General features: G+C 34.8%; 1 protein-coding gene across 13 annotated transcripts in view; it reads left to right on the top strand.

The window, feature by feature from the left end:
* Positions 1–22,150, top strand: part of NBEA (neurobeachin) — a 671,041-nt gene that overhangs the window by 421,769 nt on the left and 227,122 nt on the right. The window lies entirely within an intron of this gene.

A 22,150-nucleotide genomic window follows, 5' to 3' on the forward strand; every position in this document is an offset into this window, starting at 1 on the left:
CCTTTCTTTCCTTACCACTCCTCCAGTACCCCTCCCTCTGCCTCTGTATTATATGAGCTAGTCCTGTTGGTTCTATCTATAACATTTAACCAAAATCTGACCTCTTCTCTCCAGTTCCAATGCTATCTACCACAGTTGTCTCCATCTTGACTTCTCCACCTCCTCCTAACCTACTTTTCAGCTTCCACTTTAACCCTGTACCGTTTTTCCTCACAAAGCAGCCAGAGCAACACAAAGTATACATCAGATATTATTGCTACTCCTTTCTTAAAACCTTCCAAAGACTCTTTAAGACTGTAAATGACCCACACCCTGCCTAATTTCAGAACACATTTGATCTTATTTTCTAAGCCTAAGCCACACTAACATTCCTTCTGTTACTTAAATATACCAATCTCATATTCAACATAATGCCTTTTTAGCTAGCTCTGTCTACTGGCTAGAATGCTTTAATCTTTTATGTTTGGGTGGCTGTACCCTTCTCATTACCAAGATGTCAGCTCATATGTTCCCTTCTTGTAGAGACGTTCCCTAAACATACTGTATCTCATATTTCTAGTCATTCTCTACCCATACCTAAGCTTTATTTTCTTTATAACTCTTATCACTATCCAAATTTTTTTTACTTTTTTACATGCTTATTGTCTGTTTCATTACATGAGAATGTAAACTCCATGAGGGCAGAGACCTTTTCAGTCTTGTCCATTACTGTACCCCTCGTTCCCAGGAGTAGTGCCTGTTCCAGAATAGGCATTAAAATAAGTATGTGTTTTTTTAATACTGAGCTTGCTGGTTGGGTTTGGTATATAGCTTCTTGAGTCTCCTTTTCCTTATTTATGAAATTTGGGGTTAATACATATCTCATAGAACTGTTATAAGGGTTAAATGATATGTTTAAAGAATATAATATTGTGCCGGACTCTTCTTTGTTACTCAGAACACATTAGCTCAGTGAGAGTCACCAAAAAGAAAAGAGACAGCTAGCATGCCTTCCTTATTTTTTTCAGAGCAAGAAAACTGATCTTTTTAAAAGGATTATAACATGACCTTGAGAAAAACAGTGAGGGGAAAGAACTTGGAAATTCAGAATACCAAAAATGATCAAAAAGTTTCATGGAAGTCTGGAGGCTCTATATAATCTGGCTCAATCCTTCCTTCTCCTGCTGCCTCAATCCATAATAACCTTTCTTTTTCTGTATTTTACCATTTCCAGTGTGGAATTTATAATCTGGAAAGTTCTCTGGGAATATATAAAGGGGATTCAAATTATGAGGTGATTAAGGCAATTACAAATGTCATTGAACCAAAATTCATATATCCGTTCAGTCATTTATGGAACACGCCAATCTTAGTAGAAAATCGCTAAGAAAGCATTATTATTAGAGTCGGAAGCTTTAGGGTTATTCTTTTTCAGTGTCACAGGGTCAGTACCTCTCCTTTCCTCATTCCCCTGGTACACACGCCTTTATCCTTTGAAGGCTATTTCTAGCTCCTGTCTCCTTGATCTCTCTAGCAGAATTCCTAAGTCCTTCACATGTACCCTCAAAGCTCTTTATTAAAACATCAATTACACATTATATTGTAATTATTTATATCTTTGTCTTCCTCTCCACAGGATTGTAAGCTTCCTAAGTAGAAGATACTCCTTACTGATTTCTGTTGGCTTAACTCCTAGCACAGTTAGTTGAGCATGGTGGTCACTCAAAACAGGCACTGTAACAAGCACTCATTCTAAGCTCTGGAGATATAGGATTGATCAAGACAGGAAAGATCTCTGCCCTCATGAGCAAGTGGGAGGTTACATGAATGAGCTAACGTACTGAGCAGCCCCTGGCTCATAGCACGTAATGTTGTTAAATGAAGAATCACCGTATCAATGACAACATGTTCCAAGGTATGAGGGCTGTCAATTAAGTGTCACTTGAGTAAAATCTTACATGGTCAAATGAGTTTCAGTTGTTGAGTTAAAGAAAATTAAAGTTTGTTTCATGCACATTTCCACTTATGTACAGAACTCTTCACTGGAGCCCCTAAACATAAACAAAAGTAAAATTTTATGCAAGAAACTTATCTAAATGGGGAAAATAGTTTAAAACCACTGAAAAATGAGCAAGAAAAATATCAAATATTACATTTTAATAGAAATTTTAATTTAAATATAATTCTAGTAACTGAGGCATGAACATTGAAATGAATATTTAAATATACTTGAATTATATAAGCACATGTTATACTACCCTTTAGTAAAACATTTTATACCTGAACACTAAAAATGAATTCAAAGTTAATTGTTATATTGAAATACCAGTTTTAAAATAATTACAAAATCATTCCTCCATTGTAAATATAGTTTTTAAAAAATATTTACATTAATGTGAATTAGGAGGTAAAAATATGATAAAAATTTGCTGTATGGGTACTCACCTAGTGAATGCTTTTCTTTCTTGTCTATTATTATAAGACTTTTAGTGTGACAATATAAATCAGGCAGAGAAAATTACTTGTAAAGTGGTTTTATATTTTTAAGGACTGATATCTATAGGAAAAGAACCGAAGTGGACGGGGTTTAGGATTTGCTTGTTTTCTGAATGGACAAAACTAAAAGTGTCAACAAAGTTGAGAGCTTCTGTAAATAGAAAGTTAATTGTAAAACTAATAAGCATACTTTTTCAATGAGTTTAAAGGTAAATGTGTTAGGTAGCATTTTTGGATGGAAACATTTTTCTTTGGCGTGCCTCCTAAACATCAGAAAGAATCAAATACAAATGGGCCAGCTTGCATTTGATTACTGAAGTGATTGTATGGATAGCCTAGAGCAAACTTCACAAAGGCAGAATAAATTGTCACCATGTTCTTAATTTACTATGTTATTTTTTCCTGTTTGGGTTAAATATGTTACTGGCCAGTCATTCCCTCCTACAAAGGGATGATAAGCTACTGGAAAAGTGCAACTTTTACTTCCATTGTCGGTGGTTCAGTAACTACTTCCACCTCACTTAGTGGGTGTTAGTGAAAAAGCCAAATAGGCCATATATGGCTTTGTTAAAATTCATAAGTAGGTTTGATAATTAGTAGCTTTCCTCGCCTTTCAAGACTTGTCTCTTTCATAATTTTGTTTTAAATTAAAATTTGTTAAATCTAATTTTATTAAGTGAAAACACCATGAGAGAACAATCAAATTAACAAATACTGCGTATCTATTATTTGCAAACACTGTTCTAAGTACTGCGGGGTTGCAAAGCTGCGTAAGACAAATATCCTGATCTCTTGTTGTTTACAATAAAGAGAGTCAAGATGTAAATGCACAAAGTATTAAATTAGAAGTTGAGATCTATCAAAGTACAATAAAATATTTAATTGCCAAATTTACAACCAAGGATGTTTTAGAGAGAAGAATGGCATGTGATACAAAATAAACATGGAAACATAGCAAAGAATGATATACAATTAGTTGCTAATTGGATAAGCATAAACATTTTAATGAGAGGAATAGCATGTAAGTAGGAATGACTAGCACAAGTTTGGAGAACCGTCAGAGGGGAGTAGAGATTCTAAATGTGGTAGAGGTGATGAAATTGGAAAGAAGGTCACTCTGGACCCTGAAAGCAGGATAAAATATTTACTTCCATATATCTATCACCTCAGTTAACTGTTGCATTAAAAAATGTTAGCCCTTTAAAAAACATGTGAATTCCTGGAAAACTTATTGTTTTAGTTTGATAGAAACGCAAAACTACATGCACTTTAGTTTGTATAACAGCTGGTATAATTACTGTTTATTGGTGGACCTTTAGCAAGCACTGGGTGAAGAGCATTAATAAGAACTATTACTCACATATAGATAGTAAAACTAATACTCAGACAAGTTATCACTCACCTAGTGAGCAGCAGGGCTGGGATTTGAACCTATTTTTAACTATTCTGCCTCCTGCTGCTGTTGCTGCTTACTTCTATCTACTAGGCACTGGGCTGAACACTTTACATGTGTCCTTACAACAATTCTATGAAGTAGGTTTTATTTATCCACATTTTATAAATGAAGGAACTGAGGTTTAGAGAATGCAGTAGTGAAAATCATAAACTTAACAATTTTAAATAATACCAGGCTTGTAAATATATAAGTAATATGATACCTTTTATATAAAATATTTTATGGGATTAAAAAAAATTTATTTTGAAGTAGTAGATATAATTTTAAAGGTAACTGAAAATTGTACAATTTAGCATAAGGTATTCCTCAAAGTTAAATAAATCCTTTTCTGTGGGGTTTCTTGTAGTGATCAATTTCTGAAGTCTTATGGCGAAGAATTTTTAATTATAATTTCTAAAAGTATGAAAGCCTATTCACCACAGCAGTAATTACTAGGATGAAAGAATATCTACTTTCTTCAAGTGGGATAATTGCTGAATAGAATTAGACGTTTCACAAATAATTTTACAATTTTCTTAATTAAGATTAAAGTAATTATTTCTGCCCTAAGATTGCTTTAAACTGAGAGTCTAGCTCTACTGGAGGAGAAAAACCAGGGTGTCTGTGAGCTTTAAAATGCTTTGTATGCCCTTGCCAAAGAAAAAAGAGGCTGTGTCAGAAGAATAGTTGGTTAAAGATGCAAAGACAAAGAGTGAAAATTCAATTCAACGTTTGCTAATAATCGTGTGGGTAAGAGAGAGCTCGCTGAATTCATTGTTTTTGTTTGTTTGTTTTGGGAAACTATTTCACTTCTCTACTCTCCAGCCCTCCTCCTTGTTTAATTGTTCATCGTATTGAAACCACTTTTTTTCAAGCATTCATAAAGTGAAAAGTATACTAAATTGTCCCTTAAACTGTTTCACCATTAAAACCTTTCCATTCACTCCAACCAAATCGTTTGTGTAGGGTCACACCTGGTGACCCCTTTAAGAAAGTAAACCATTACAGGAAATGAGTTGGCAGTGTGCTAGTGGGGTGGCTCTTCCTCTTTAGGAAAGCTTAAGAATCAACTCTGCTGGTCTGTCTGGACACTCAGCTTCTGGTTTTGTTCCTCTTCTTTTAGTTGAGATTCAGAATTTATAGACATTGTAAATATTTTGTGAGAATTGGGCCCAGTTTCCTGGACAACACACTTAACATTGCTACTCGTGTCTTACAGTAACATATAGAACCTGAGCGGATGCTTCGGGGCTTATTTTTCTAATCTATCATTTTCACATTGAAAACTATCCCGTAAAGACCATAAAACCACTTTATTCCTTACGATACTAACGAACCAGGCTTATAGGGAGTAGTGCCTGAGAGGCAAAAAGAGATACCCAAATATTTTGTTTCTCAGAAAACTGCTTTCCTTGAAGAAAACACAGTAAAATAAAAAGCAAATTAAGGAATGAAATAAAACATCCAGTACTCTCTGAGGATACTTTACTTTGTACAACAATCCAAAAAGAGTCTTAAAAGCTCTCTGATTATTTAAGAACACAATGAAGATTCTTCTTCAATGGTTTGCTCTGCCCTTTATCAAATAGGTGTGCATCTACCTTCACACTTACAGGGCAAATATACACCCCTTTAAAATTACTGGATAACATTAACATGGTTTTTCAGAGCTCACTGTGAATAAACTGAGAGTTTTCTGTGTAGTATATTTTATGATGAAAGGTTTTGCTTTTGTGTTATGTGACTTAGATTACATTATCATACTTTAACCAAATGATACTACCTTTTCCTCTTTCTGATAAAAGAACCAGTAGGTGGCATACTGCTTTTAGGAGCAAAAGTGCTATGAAGAAACACGATAGATGGTCGCTGCAATAAACAAACAAGTGAAAAGAAAGGCAGAAGGGAATAGAAGCTACAAATGGTCTCCTAGAGAAAGCAGCAACATAAGCAAAATATTAGATTGTAACTCAGGTAAAAATAAGAAACCCATACAGGAAACAACATTTTAGACAAGTTTACTTTCCTGCTCACTTTCTTTTTCATTTTTTGGCTGTTTGATTTGGTTGCTAATAGAACTTTTCTCATTATTAAGTATAGCTTGTGCAGTCTTACCTACACTTCAATAATGTTCACTAGTTTTCCATCTAAAGCTTCATTGTAGTTAATTGAGTACCTTGTTCAATTCAAATACATTCATTAATCACGATCTCGCTCTTCTGTGAATCCAAAATGTTTCAGAGAGTTTCTCAAGAATCATCATTCAGAGTAACTGCTCCCCACTAATATGCATGGGAACAAATGATATAGCCAAAAAGTTGGAGTACATCTCCAGTGGTGTATTTGGAATCCTGGGTATGGAATGCTGTCTTTCCCTCTAGGTCCAGTAATCACAGAAAGAGGGAACAAACTAGGTGGGTCTAAAAAGACTGGGCCGAAGACAAGGATTTGGCTCTCTGAACTATGACTTTAAAGTATCAGAATGTGAGAGACACATTTCATAGACAGGAAGGATGCATTTTTAGGAGCTTCACCAATAAATTTATTTTAATTAACAGATAAACTACACAACCTCAGGTTAGAGAGAATGAAAGTATGTCAAAGAAAGATGACTTTGGAAGAAGTGCTCAGTTATATATAGGAAAGAGAGTGAGAACAGCATTAATGGCTTAAGATATACATCAAGTGTGTATGTGTAGATATATAGTTTGGATAAGATATATAAAATATATAGTGTATGTACTATATAAGATATATAATGTGTACATGTGCTTACAGCATTGAGATAGTATGTATCACTAGGATTGACTAAATAGCATGCAAGGCACGTTAAATAAAAGGCTGATGATTTTGCTTATGGAGGAGAACTAAGAGTGCCAATAAATACACCATTCATTTGGCCATCATGTTTTTGTAAACATGCTTCACCAGCTTACTCACACCTTTGTGCTTGTACATTCACTTGTGCAATAAGTTGATTCCCCTATTTTTATTACTGTATCTCGTCTTTTTCCTTCTTAACACATAAAAAATTTTAATTATGATTTGTTTGTTTACTTACATTATGAAATAGACTGAAAGCTGCACAAAGGCAGGAGTCATGTCAGTTTATTCATCCATGCATGCCTAGTTCTTACCCTATAGCCTGGCTCATATCAGGTGTTCAGTAAATATTTGTTGACTAAGTGAATGAACATACACAACACGTACAGAGCATCTGACGTATTTTGTAGTTACTATTTTTCATTCAGAATAATTAGTTCTGGTTGTAGAGAAGCAGGAGACAGCTGTACTGGTGCTTTCAGTGTTATATCCTCAAGATAGTCCATTTCCTTGGCTGCTTTCTTTATGGTTAGAGGCAGTGTAGCATGAGCCAGGAAGTCAGGTGGCCCGAGGACAGATACTCATTCTGCCACCTACTGGTTGCTTAATCTTGGGCACATTACTTAACCTATCTGTGCTTGCCTTTCTTCATCTGTAAAATAGGTTAATATCAGTACTTATCTCAAAGGGAAGTTATGAAGAGCAAATGAGTTAATACATATATGGTACTTGGAAAATTATGTGCAACACAATAAACTCTCAGCAAATATTGGCCCTTCTGTAAGTATTATTCTAGGACTTACAGAATTCTTGGGTTAGATTATACTATGGTGATATGGTGACATACGACCTTCAGACCTCAGCAGTTCAATGTAAGAAAAGTTTATTTCTCACTCGTACTGCATGTCTTGCATGGGTCTGCAGGGACGCCCTGCCCACTGAAGTCACTCTGGGACACAAAGTGATGGAGACTCCGTGTCAGTGTGTTTTCTTGATTACTACAGTGGAGGGAAGGCACCGTGGCAGGTTGTTTATTGGCTCTCAAAACTTTTGTCTGGAAGTGACTCACTTCTGCTCACGTTTTATTGGCTGAAGGAAGTCACATAGGCCTGCCTTATTTCAAAACGGATGGAGTATGTCTGCCATTTGTCCTGAGCTTTTAACTATTAGTCTGTCAGTTAATATTCATGTTTTATTTGATCTTGGTAAAATTAGAAGTCATGTACAAAGGTCCTGAACTCAATGATTACCACCAGTTCTTTAGCCAAGTAGAAATTCAAGTTCTCACTGTATTTAGAGTTGTGTTTAGTGAAATATTCCTTTGTTCCTTTCACTCTTTTACCTGTTCCATTGGATGGTTTTTGTTACCAAATACCAAGTAACCAATTAGCAGTTTAGTAATGCTTTACCAGGTAAATTCAGTTTTCCCCCTAGCTTATGAAGGTGATCAATTCCTGGAAGGGGAGGAGGGATCCCTTTTAAGAAAATTGAGTATATTCTCATAAGTCTAAAATGTAAATTATAAAAAATTTAATGGAGAATAACTATGATTTCCTGAACTCTATTAATGCTAAAATAACACCAAATTCCATTTAATGAACACCATTACATCAATAGTAACATTAATTATCATCATAGAACCTAACTGGGGATCTCCCCTTCATTAATTACTGGCTGTTTATCTACTCTTTTCCAGCAATTATGCACTGTACTTGTAAAACCACACTCATGAACAAAACATGATATTTAGTGTTTCTTTTTTCTTTTTTTGCTGGGAAAGATTTGCTCTGAGCTAACACCTGTTGCCAATCTTCCCCTCTCTCTCTTTTTTTTTCCTTCCCCAAAGCCCCAGTACATAGTTGTATATTCTAGTTGTAAGTCCTTCTAGTTCTTCTGTGTGAGCCGCTGCCACAGCATGGCTACTGACAGACGAGTGGTGTGGTTCTGCGCCAGGGAACCATACCCGGGCCACTGAAGTGCAGTGTACTAAACTTTAACCGCTAGGCCATCAGGGCTGGATCTGATACTCAGTGTTTCTATAATTCAGTCATGAAAGGCAAAAACAAAGCTATAAATAAATAAATAAATGAAAATAGTACATATGATATCACATTCTCAGTCCTAGTTGACATCACTAGATGTCATGAGATTATAAACTAGCAAATCCAAGCAGAACTTTGGTGCTGCATGACTACCTATATGAGTTGTGGAGATGATAGCACAGTGGCTCCTGTAAGTGTTCACCTGACTGCTCAAGTGCAGGAAATCTAAATTAGCCCTCCTTCATGAAATGAAGTGCTTGTGAACCTAACTTAGAGTAGTAAATGAAACTCTCAGAGCACTCAAAATATATTAACCCAAGTTGGCATATCACAGAGTAAAATTTTTTGATCGTGCCTACAAATTATTGATAACAATCACATCTAAAGTTACTCTTAAATAAAACTTACTAGATTCGTCTCTATTGTTGTTCTTTTCTGGAGTGGCTCACATGTTACACAAGAATATGGCAAAGTATATCTTATTATGCTGAAATATTAAATGGAGTGATGGGGGCAATTTAGTTAAAGAGTTTATGGGCTTGTATATTGATGAATTTCAGTGGGAAAACAGAGTGAAGAACAGGTGAGTGAGAAAAAAGAAAAGGAATATATCTTATATGTTATGCTGCTAGAATGTATCTTCAGCACCAAGAACATTGCCTAACACAGGATAAGTGCTCGGTAAATATCTTTTTGAATGGGAACATTGAAGGAAGGAGAGAAGGAAATAAGTGAGTAGGGGTTTGAACAGAAAGCAGAGTGATGATTTCCTAGATAGTAACCTGGCACACATGCCAAATATAATGGCGTTGGAACAGAAGCATTTTGTAGACACATTTTGCCAACAGAAGAACCTCTAATGATTTTTGACTTGCTGTAAACAGTATTATCCCCCAGAAAAATGAGGACAAAAGGAGAGAATTATTTACCTCCTTTCTAACAATATTTGTAAACATTTTTGGATCAGAAACTATTTTGAGAAAAATTTTATTAAAACCGTGGATCTCTTCCCCAAAATACAAACGTACATATCCCACAACATTTTGCATATCGTTTCAGGAGCTTTGTGGACCTGTAAAAGTAACTCATCCAAGGTTAGTAGTTATGAATAAATTACCACATTTTTTTTTCAATAATGGGAATGATAGAAGTCATATAGGAAAGCAGATTTCAAAAATTTCAGGAAAAACAGTACAAGTCCCAAGACCAGAAATTCAATAAAGAAATCATTTTCAGTATTTATGAGAAATTTTTTAAATGTAGTGGTGAAAATATAGTGGAAAGAAACGCCAACAAAAAAGAAACCATTGTGAGTGAAAAACACGTACGAAAAAAATGTAAAGAGGAACACAAGTACAAAGGAACAACACAAAACTATGAGATAGGTGTTAGGCAGAGCAAACCCAGAAGAAGGTGAGGCATAGTCTACAAAACTATTAACTACTAACATTAGTGACATTAAACCCCTCCAGCAGGTCCCACAAAGGCAGGGAAATGGCAGTCTTCTTTTCTATTAATCCAGGAGTCCACAGTAGGTGCAAAATATTGCTTTGCTTTTTCTGCAAATTATGCAATGAGCCCATATAATCAACCTCTTATGAACTTCCCCTAGTCCCATCTGTGCCTGGTGTTTGTCCTCTTTTCTAGGCTCTGCTTTCTCCACCACCCTCCAGGATCAGGGCTCCTCCCAGCTTACACAAGGCTGGAGCCACAGAGATACTTATACAGGCCTCTCGTGGAAGAGTTTTCTTGGATCAGTATAATCTCCACATTTCTAGGGACCTCACTTGTTAGGGTTTTCAGAATCATAAGAATGGAGAATCCGTAAAACAAACCAGTATTTTTCTTGCTGGTATTGACCATCTCTCAGTAAGTAATTACACTTTAAAATAAAATAAAATAAAATAAAATAAAAATCACCCTTTCTACTAGGGTTGGAGAAGGGAAGGAAAAAAGGACAGCGTAGTGAAGAGGGTAGAAAATTACTTCCTGCCACACTATATTGGATTTGGAAGGAGGACAACAAGGAAGGTACTGCTGGCACACTTGGTAGGTTTGGAGGCACCATTCCTATCACAGTCTAGGTAAATGATACTTATGGGATGGGCCCATTGCTTGGGGACTAACAGTTATTTTAGAAGATGATCCAAAGAAAGCACAATTCTCAATGCCTATTGTTATTTCATCTCTACTCAGTTCCACTATCTTTAGACTAAACACAGTAAAACAAGCATGGTTCAGAAGGAGCAGAAGTTTCTTTAAAAGGGTTTATTTCTGTTCAAATATTAAAAGCCCCAAATATGATGAAAGACTGACTCTTAGTAATCTAAGCGAATTTCCACATAGATAATGGGGAAAAAACAGAAGAAAAACTTAGAGAACAAATATCCAAAGTTTCCCAAACCACCCCCTCAAAAAAGAAATGAGAGATGGATTTAGGATTTTAGAAACTTCGGATGAATGTTTTTCTTTGTTACTTTTACTTAAATTTAGTTTTGTATTATGAACCAAGAATAGTGTTGTTTACTGGTTTAATTTACATGAGGACTTTTTTCAGTCTGGAAAGGTAAAGGAGAAACCTAATTTAAAATAAATCAAAAACACTTAGGAAAGAAATTTAAAATGAACAGGATATGGGTGGATTTTGACATTAACAATAGTAATTTTTTAAGTGGGTATGACAGAATACAATTTTTCCAAATCACAATTTAAACCAGTTTGTGATCTTAGAAAGAAGAATGACTTCCATTGAGATGCAGCATTCACTCTGTCATTATTCATTGAACTTGGTTAACAAGTGTTATGTGTCTCTCCAGTATAGGAGGGAGTAAGCTGGCAGTCAAAAGTGGATGTGTCCCCCTCCCCTACAGCAAACGTTGAGAAAAGTGATTCATTCTTTATCATTTTCCCTCCCAATACCATCCTTGACCTCGGTTGTCTCATAGGCAGTATTCTCTACAATACTTGTTCATAAATATGGCTGGTTGACTGAGTATGGGTACATGATTTGTTACCCAAATTAGGATAGAAATTAACCCTAGGCATAAGAATCCAAGATTACTCTTTATGCAGTTTTCTAGGGGATAGAGATAGTGAAGGAAAACGTTTGTTTTCATCATTAAAAGTAAATAAATATCAGGACTGGCCCCATGTCTCAGTGGTTAGGGTTCTGCTGGCAGCCTGGAGTTTCCTGGTTTGGATCCCAGGTGCAGACGTGCTCCACTTATCAGCCATGCTGTGGAGGCATCCCACATACAAAGTAGAGGAAGATTGGCATAGATGTTAGCTCAGGGCAGATCTTCCTCACACACACACACACACACACACACACACACACCCCAAGTAAATAAATATCATGAAAGTATAGGGTGCTGAATTTGGAAATGAAAAAAATTGTCTGTATAACTTCATTATATGTGTGAGTATAGAAAATGACACATATATCTTGAAGTCTTGATATGGTAAGGACATTTTTTAGTTGAACTTTGTTTTAAGATAATTGTAGATTGACATGCAATTTAAGAAATAACACAAATCCTATGTGCACTTTATCCAGTTTCCACCAGTGGTAACATATTGCAAAATCATAGTACAATATAGCAACTAGAATGTTGATACAGTCAAGATGCAGAACATTTCCACTATCAGAAGGTTCCCTCATGTTGCTGTTTTACAGTAACACCCACCTCCCTCCTGACTTCACTTTTTCCTTAACCCCCGGCAGACACTAATCTGTTATTATTTCTATAGTTTTCTCATTTCAAAAGTGTTATATAAATGGAATCATGCTGTATATAACCTTTGTGGATTTTTTTTCACTCAGCATGATTCTGTGGAGAGTCATTCACGTTGTTGTGTGTAGCAATGTTTCATTCCATCTTATTGCCAAGTAGTAGTCCATGGCAGGGATGTACCACATGTGTTTAACCATTTACCTATTGAAGGACATCTAGGTTGTTTCTAATTTGTGGATATTACAAATAAATCTGCTGTAAACATTTGTGTATATGAGTATATAGAGTGACTATACTATTTTGCATTCCCATCAACAATGAATGAGTGATCCAATTTCTCCATATCCTTGGCAGCATTTGGTGTTGTCACTGTTTTTTATTTCAGCAGTTCTGATAAAAGTGTAGTTATATCTCACTGTGGTTTTAATTTGCCTATCCCTAATGGCTAATGATGTTGAACATCTTTTCATGCTTGTATTTGCCATCTGTATATCTTCTTTAGTGAAATGTCTCATGTCTTTTCTTATGTTCTAATTACGTAGTTTTTTTTTTTTTTTTTTTTTTTTACTGTTGGGTCTGAGAATTCTTCATGTATTCTAGATACTAGTCCTTTTTCAGGTATGTGGTTTGCAGTTATTTTCACCACCCACTCTTTTTTTGTCTGTATGTGAGGAAGACTGGCCCTGAGCTAACATCTGTGCCAATCTTCCTCCACTTTGTATGTGGGATGCCTCCACAGCATGGCTGATGAGTGGAGTGGCTTCACACCAGGATCCAAACCCGCAAACCAGGCTGCAGAAGTGAAGCGTGCAGAACTTTAACCACTCAGCCACGGGCCGGCCTGACACCGCCTACTCTTTATATCCTCTTAATTATTCTTTTGTAAAGCAAATATTTTTAATTTCTATGAAGTTTAATTATCAATTTTTCCTTTGATGGCTTATGCTTTTGGTTTTGTTGTCAAATCTAAGAGCTCTTTACCTAGCCCTATCCCAAAGATTTTCTCCTTGTTTTCCCCTAAATTTTTTATAATTTTAGAATTATTTATCTTTGTGATCCAGTTTGAGTTAATTTTTGTGTAAGGTGTGAGATTTAAGTTAGGGTTTACTTTTTTGCCTGTGGATGTTCACTTGTTTCAGCACAGTTTTTTGAAAAGCTGTCTTTACTCCATTGAATTGGTTTTCCATCTCTGTCAAAATCAGTTGGGCACATTGATGTGTGTCAATTTCTCTATTCTGTTTCATTAATCTCTGTGTCTATCACTTGGATTTGTCACATAGTCTTGATTGCTGTAACTATAAAATGTCTTGAAATCAGATAGGCTCATTCCTCCCACTTTTATCTTCCTTTTATATAAACTTTAGAATAATCTTGTTTGTATTTACTAAAACTCTTGCTGAAACTTTGATAGGAATTATATTTAACTTGTTTATGAATTTTGGGAGAATTGATATCTTTACTATATTGAGTCATCCAATCCATGAACATGGTATGTCTTTCTATTTTATTTAGCTATTATTTGATTTCTTTCATCCGTATTGTGTAGTTTTCATTACACAAGTCCTGTACATGTTTTTCTTAGATTTATACCTAAGTAGTTCTCTCTTTTTTAGTGATTTTAAATTTTATGTTTTATTTAGTGTCCATCTGTTCATTGCTAGCATATTGAAACACAACTGATATTTGTATATTTATCTTCTATCCTATGACTTTGCTAAACTCATTTATTAGATCTAGGAGTTGTTTTTTTGTTTTGTTTTGTTTGTTTGTTTGTTTTGTTTTGTTCTGAGGAAGATTAGCCCTGAGCTAACATCTGCCACCAGTCCTCCTCTTTTTGCTAAGGAAGATTGGCCCTGAGCTAACATCAGCCCATATTCCTCTATTTTACCTGTGGGATGCCTGCCACAGCATGGCTTAATAAGTGGTGCATAGGTCCACACCCAGGATCTGAACCAGCAAGCCCTGGGCTGCTGAAGCAGAACATACAAACTTAAATACTACGCCATCGGCCAGCCCTTAGATCTAGGAGTTTTTGATAGATTTTTTTGTGATATTCTACCATAGGCAATCATGTCATCTGCAAATAGGGACATACTTGTTTCTCCCTCCCTTTTCTATTTATGTTCTTTTTATTTCTCTTTTCTGCCTTATTGTATTGGCTAGAAATTCCAGTACTATGCTGAATAAGAATAGTGAAAGCAGACATTTTTGCCTAGTTCCCAATTTTAAAGGAAAATCATTCAATATTTCACCTTTAAGTATAATTTTAGTTCTAGGTTTTTTGTAGATGCTTTTACCATGTTGAGGAAGTTGCCTGTTATTCCCATTTTTCTGAAGAATTTTTTTTATCATGAATGGGTGTTGAATTTTGTCAGATTCCTTTCTGTGTTCATTGATATGGTCATATGGTTTTTCTTCTTTAGCTGTTAATATGGTGGATTTTCATTTTCAAATTTGAACCACCTTTCCATCTCTTGAACAAACTCTACTTGGTTATCATGTATAATTTTTATTGTGTATTCCTGAATTCTATTGACTGGTATTTTGTGAAGGATTTTTGTGTCTGTATTTATAAGGGATATTGGCCTGTAGTTTGTATTGTCTTTGATTTTTTATTGAAGCAATACTAGTTATAAAATTAATTGAGAAATGTTTTTTCCTCTTCTATTTTTTTAGAAGAAAAATTCTTCTATAAAGGTTTGATATAATTTTCCATTGAAATCATCTGGGCCTGGAGATTCTTTTTGGGGAGCTTTAAATAATGTATTAAATTTCCTTAAAAATTATAGAACCATTCATATTATCTCTTTCATATTGAATGAGTTATGGTAGTAATGTTTTTGTGAGTAATTGGCCCATTTTGTCTAAGCTGTCAAACTTGTGTGTGTAGAATCTTTCATAGTATTTCTTTATTATGCCTTTGATGTCTTCAAGATCTGTAGTGGTATCCTCTGTTTCATTCCTGATACTGGTAATCTGTGTCTTCTCTCTTTTTTCTTTGTCAGTTTTATTAATCTTTTCAATGAACCACCTCGTTATTTTATTGATTTTCTCTATTGTTTTTCTCTTTTCAGTTTCATTGATTTCTACTTTTATCTTTATTATTTCCTTCCTTCTGCTTGCTTTGCTCTTCTTTTTCTATGTTCTTAAAGTAGGACTTAAGTTTATTGATTTAAGGCATTTCATCTTTTCTAATTTAGGCATTTAGTTCTATACATTTCCATCCCAGTACTCTTTTAGATGTGTCCCACAAATTTTGATATATTTATTTTGTTTTTCCTTTAGTTCAATATATTTTTTGCTTTCCCTTGAGATTTCTTTTTTGACTTATAGGTTATTTAGAAGTGTGTTACTTTAGTTTCCAAGTGTTTGGAGATTTCCCTGTTGTCTTTCTATTACTGATTTGTATTTTTATTCCATTTTTGTAGAAGAACACACTGTATGATTTCAATTCCTTTAAATTTGTTATATTTGTGTTATGCCCTAGGATATGGTCTGTCTTGGTGTATGTTCCATAGGCACTTGAAAACAATGTGTGTTCTGCTGTTGTTGGTTGGAGTGTCCTAAAAATGTTGGTTGTTGGTGGTGTTCTGTCCTGCTGTATATTTGCTGATTTTCTGCCTAGCTGTTCTATCACTTGTTGAAAATAGGATTGTATATATAAACACTATGGTTGTATATTTGTCTGTTTCTCCTTTCAATTCTATCAGGTTTTGCTTGATACATTTTGGAGCTCTGTTGTTTGGTGCATACACATTTAGGATTTGTATCTTCTTGGTCAATTGACTCTTCTATCGTTAGATAAGGTCTTTCTTTGTCTCTAGTAATTTTATTTTCTCTGAAGTATATGTTTATCTAAGATTAATGTAGCCACTCTTGCTTTCCTTTGATTAATGTTTGAATGGTATATCTTTTTAATCCTTTTACTTTCAACCTGCCTGTATTGTTACATTTGAAATGGATTTCTTGTAGACAGCATTCTTTCTGAAGCATTATTTTTTTTCTTTTTCATTTGTTCTCCCTGTTTTTTGTTGCTCTGTTTTGTTTTTTCTGCCTTCCTGTGGGTTACTTGAATGCTTTTTAGAATTCCATTTTGATTTAGCCATTGCGACTTTCTTTTTTTTAGCATTGTACTGTGTGTGTTTGAATATTTTATGAGGAAAGCAGGAGTTAGAATGATATTTTTGTAAACCTTAATTGGAAATTATGTTGAAATTCTTCTTGTTATTTTAATTATAATTGTCTTTTTTGTAGTTGAAAAAAATAAGTTAGACACATTTTTATACCTAAAATGAATGCATACTACTGATCAATCAAATGGAGATATATGTGTTAGTATAATTCCTGGGACGGTTACAAAAAGAAGAGACTAAAAGAGAGTGTATTGCAAACTACAATTCAAATGGCAGTTGCAATTTTCTATGGCAGACCAAAGGCTATTTATCTATTGCATGAAACAAATTTCACAAATAATAAAGTGGATAATATCAACAGAAATTTTTAGCAAATGCATAATTTTAATAAGTTATTTCTCAAGAGTAAAAAAAAAAAATCAGTCAAATTGTTCACCTGAAATCAAAATTAAATGTTCAACAAAATTTTTGTAAATAATATTTTTAGTTTTTTATGGAGATATAATTGACATATAACATTATGTTAGCTTCACATGTACAACATAATTCAGTATTTGTATATATTGTGAAATGATCATCACGATAAGTCTAGTTAAAGTCCTTCACCACACATAGCTAGAAAAATATTTTTTCTTGTTATGAGAACTTTTAAGATTTACTCTCTTAGCAACTTTCAAATATACAATACAGTATTATTAGCTATAGTCACTATGCTGTACATTACCTCCCCATGACTTATTTATATTATAACTGGAAGTTTGAACCTTTTGACCCCCTTTACCCATTTCATCCACCCCATACCTCCCACCTTTGGCAACCACCAATCTTTTCTCTGTATCTGTGAGTTTTGCTTTTTCAGTTTTGGTTTTGTTTTGTTTTGTTTTAGATTCCACATATAAGTGAGATCATACAATATTTCTTTCTCTGTTGACTTATTTCACTTAGCAGAATGCCCTCAATGTCCATCCATGTTGTTGTAAATGGCAAGATTTCCTTCTTTTCTGTGGCTAAAGAATATTCCATTATGTGTGTGTGTATATATACATATATCTCACATTTTCCTTATCTCTTCACCCATTGATGGGCACTTAGGTTGCTTCCAAGTCTGGGCTATTGTAAATAATGCTGCAGTGAACACAGAAGTGCAGATATCTGTTGGAGTTAGTGTTCCCATTTTTTCCAGATAAATACCCAGCGGTGGAATTGCTGGACCAAATGGAAGTTCTAATTTTAATTTTAGGGGGAACCTGAATACTGTTTTCCATAGTGGCTATAACCAGTTTACATTCCCACTAACAATACACAATGGATCCCTTTTCTCCACACCCTCTCCAACACTTGTTTTCTCTTTTTGATAATGGCCATTCTAACAGGTTTGAGGTGATATTTCATCATGGTTTTGATTTGCATTTCCCTGATGATTAGTGATGTTGAGCATCTTGTCATGTACATGTTGACCATCTGTATGCCTTCTTTGGGAAAATGTCTATTCAGATCCTCTTCCCATTTTTTTTTTAAAGATTGGCACCTGAGCTAACAATTGTTGCCAATCTTATTTTTTTTTTCTGCTTTTGTCCCCCATATCCTCCCAGCACATAGTTGTATCTTTTTAGTTGTGGCATGAGACCACGCCTCAACATGGTCTAATGAACGGTGCCATATGCACGCCCAGGATCTGAACCAGTGAAACCCTGGGCTGCTGAAGCGGAGCACGCAAAATTACCCGCTTGGCCATGGGGCCGGCCCCTCTCTCCATATTTTAATTGGGTTGTTTGGTTTTTTGCTATTGAGTTATATGAATTCTTTATATATTTTGGATATTAACACATCAGATATATGATTTGCAAACATTTTCTCCCATTTGGTAGGTTGCCTTTTCATTTTGTGGATCGTTTCCTTTGCTATGCAGAAGTTTCGTAGTTTGATGTAGTTCCACTTGTTTATTTTATTTTTGTTGCCTTTGCATTTGGTGTCAAATCCAAAAACTCATCACCAAGACAAATGTCAAACAGCTTACTGCCTATGTTTTCTTCAAGGAGCTTTATTGTTTCAGGTCTTATGTTTAAATCTTTAATCTACTTCACGTTGATTTTTGTGTGTGGGGTAAGATAGTGGTCCAGTTTCATTATTTTGCATGTAGTCTATCCAGTTTTTCCAACACTGTTTATTGAAGAGACTGTGCTTTCCCCATTGTGTGTTCTCAGCTCCTTTGATCATTATATGCAGAGGTTTATTTCTGGGCTCTCTATTCTATTACATTAATCTCTGTGTCTGTTTTTATGTCAATACCATACTGTTTTGTTTACTATAGCTTTGTAACATCATTTGAAATCAGAAAGCTTGATGCCTCCAGCTTTGTTCTTCTTTCTCAAGATTGCATTGGTTATTTAAGTAGTTTTTGCTTGTATGTAAATTTTAGAATTGTTTGTTCTGTTTCTGTGAAAAATGGCATTGACATTCTGATAGAGATTGCATTGAATCTGAAAATTGCTTTGGGTAGTATGGACATTTTAACAATATCAATTCTTCCCATCTGTGAGCATGAAACATCTTTCCATTTATTTGTGTCTTCTTCAGTTTCTTTCATTAGAGTCTTATAGTTTTCATTGTAAACATCTTTCATGTCCTTGGTTAAATATTATACTTTTTGATGCAGTTGTAAATGGGATTGTTTTCTTAATTTCTCTTTCTGATAGTTAGCTATAGCATTTTTTAGTATGTTTCTTTCTATAGCTTTTTTAGTGGTTGCTCTAATTATTACATTATTTATATATTGCTAATCACAATCTACTGGTGGTGTTATTTTACCAGACCAAGTAAAGTATAGAAACTTTACCTCCCTTTGCCCTCTCTCATTTATATTTGTCTTAAGTGTTACCTCTACACACACTTAGAACCACATCAGACAGTATTATAATTTTTGGTTTGACAGTAAAATATAATTTACAAACTCAAGAAGAAACAGAAAGCCTATTTACTCATATTTTGCATATCATGTTCTTTTCTCCTTCCTGATGTTTTATAGGACTGCCTTTAGCCATTCTTTTAGACTAGCTCTAATGGTGACAAATACTTTCCATATCTTTCACCTAAAAGTATCTGCATTTCTCCTTTATTCCTGAAGGATATTTTCACTCGTTGTAGGATTCCCACTTGACAGTTCCTTTCTTTCAGCACATAACAAATATTTTGCCATTTCTTCTGGCCACCATAGTTTTTAAGGTGAAATATGCTGTTGCTCTGTTTTACCTCTATTGGTAAGATGTCATTTTTCCCTGTCTGCCTTTTGGGTTTTTCTTTGTCTTTAATTTTCAGACTTTATTTATGATGTGTCTTAGCATAAATTTTTGTGTTTATCATGTTTGGAATTTAGTCAGCTTTTGAAATCTGCACATTTATGGGTTTTTGCCAAATTGGGGAAGTATTCAGCTGTTATTTCTTCAGGTACTTGTTTCTCCCTGCTCTCTTTCTCATCTCCTTCCGGGACTCCAATGACCCAAATGTATAAAGGTGTTATAATTCATAAATCCCTAAGGTTCTGTTCAATTTTTTAGTCTATTTTAGTTTGTTCAGGCTGGGGAATTTCTATTGTTCTATCTTCTAGTTACGTGATTCTTTTTTATGTCCCCTCTATTCTGCTGTTGAGCTCATCCACTGAACTTTTTGTTTTGGTTAAATAAAAAGTTTGTTTGTGTTTGTCACTTATAAAATTTCCATTTGGTACTTCTTTCCATCTTCTATTTTGATGTTGTTGTTGTTGAGACTTTTTGTTTCTTTGCTGGGCTTTCTGTTTTTCATTTTTTTCAAGCATAAGTGCTCTTTGAAGCATTTTTTATCATGGCTGGTTAAAATACTTGTCAGAAAATCCTAACATCCCTGTCATCTCAACATTGACATCTACTGATGATCTTTTTACATCCTATTTGAGATCTTCGAGATTCTTGGTATGACAATTGATTTGAGATTGAAACCTTGACATTTTCTTATTATTTTCTGAGGTATTTTTATCTCATTTAAACCATCTGTTTTAGTTGACTTTCTCTGACAGAGAAGTGGGGAGCACTGCCTCTTCATTGCCAGGTGGAGGTAGAAACCTAGATTCTCCATTTATCCTCTATTAACATCCAAGGAGTAGGTGGTTCCTCACCACTGCTTGGCAGGGATGGGCGTTCCAGCTGTGGTATCCACTGGTGGGGGTGGCCCCATTGCTGTGGGTCAGTGATAAAAGTCCTGACTACTGTGCCCCCTCTGACACCACCCCAATGAGGAGAGGAAAATCCCTCATTACTGTCCAATGGGGATGAAAATCCAGACTCTCCACATGGTCTCCATTGACTCCTTGAGGGTGGGGCACCTTGTTACCAGGCAGCAGAGATGAAAGTTCTATTTGGCCTTCTGTGATACTACCCCAGTGAAGATGTTAGGACAACTCATTACACTTTCCTGAGGCTTCAAATCCAGACTCCCCTACTCATCCTTTGCTGGTGTAGATAGGGCGGGGCCACGGTTTCTCTCTGGTGTTTGGCTAGAGTACAGTAATTGTTGTCTACAAGTTTTCCATCTTCCTAGGCTAACCCTTTCCAGGTCCTCTGGCTAGAGAAAGCAGGCTTTTGTTGGGAGCTCTTTTGGGGGGCTTTTTTTTGTTTGTTTACACCCATTGGCCTATCTGCATTTCTAGCCTCTTTCCTTCAAGTCTAGACTATCTGAGATGAAAAGACAATCCAGGAAACTCAGCACTACATTGTTCCTTAGACCCCAGGTCCTTAGCCAGTCCGCCTTCTGCTCTCCACCTTTCAGAGGATTGTTATGTCTGTTTTTTACGTAGTGTCCAGATTTTTCAGTTGTACGTAATGGGGGGAATAGAGAAAAGTATGTTTATGGTTAGAAATTTGAGAAAACATTAGATCTCTGGTCTCTCCTGGTGAATTCAGTTACTTAATTTTAACATACTCTTAAGGAAAATCTTCATAACAAGAATTTAGCATGGTCTTGCTTAAACAACTAGGATTAGTCTGTATTTTTAAGAAAAGAAATCATCCTATTTTTAATTAATGACAGAGGTATATACTTGTAACAGTTACTTATCAGGTAATCATTATTTTTACAGAAGAAAGTTATTATAATTATGATGTTTAGAAAAACTGGTATATTAAAATATACTTCAAATGCTTGTAATTTTGACATTTTTTATACATCCCTTACATTGTTATGTTCTTTTACAATTAAGTTATAGAAAACAAAATTATAAATCTAGAAAATCTAAAATATTTTTCAAAAGTAAATCATTGATCTCCATGATTTTAAAAGTAAAAAAAATCTTTAATTTATTGAATATTTATTGAAAACGTAGCATGTGCCAGACAGTATTCTAGAGATACAATGATGAACAAGACATATGCAGTCCCTGCTGTAAGCAGACATCATATTCTTTTCCAATAAAATATCAAAATAAGAAATTAAATCAAATCTTGTATGAAAGCATTTTATATGTTTTTATGAATAGTGCTG

Source organism: Equus przewalskii, chromosome 16, assembly GCF_037783145.1.
Source record: "Equus przewalskii isolate Varuska chromosome 16, EquPr2, whole genome shotgun sequence".
In the NCBI taxonomy this organism is placed as follows: Eukaryota; Metazoa; Chordata; class Mammalia; order Perissodactyla; family Equidae; genus Equus; species Equus przewalskii.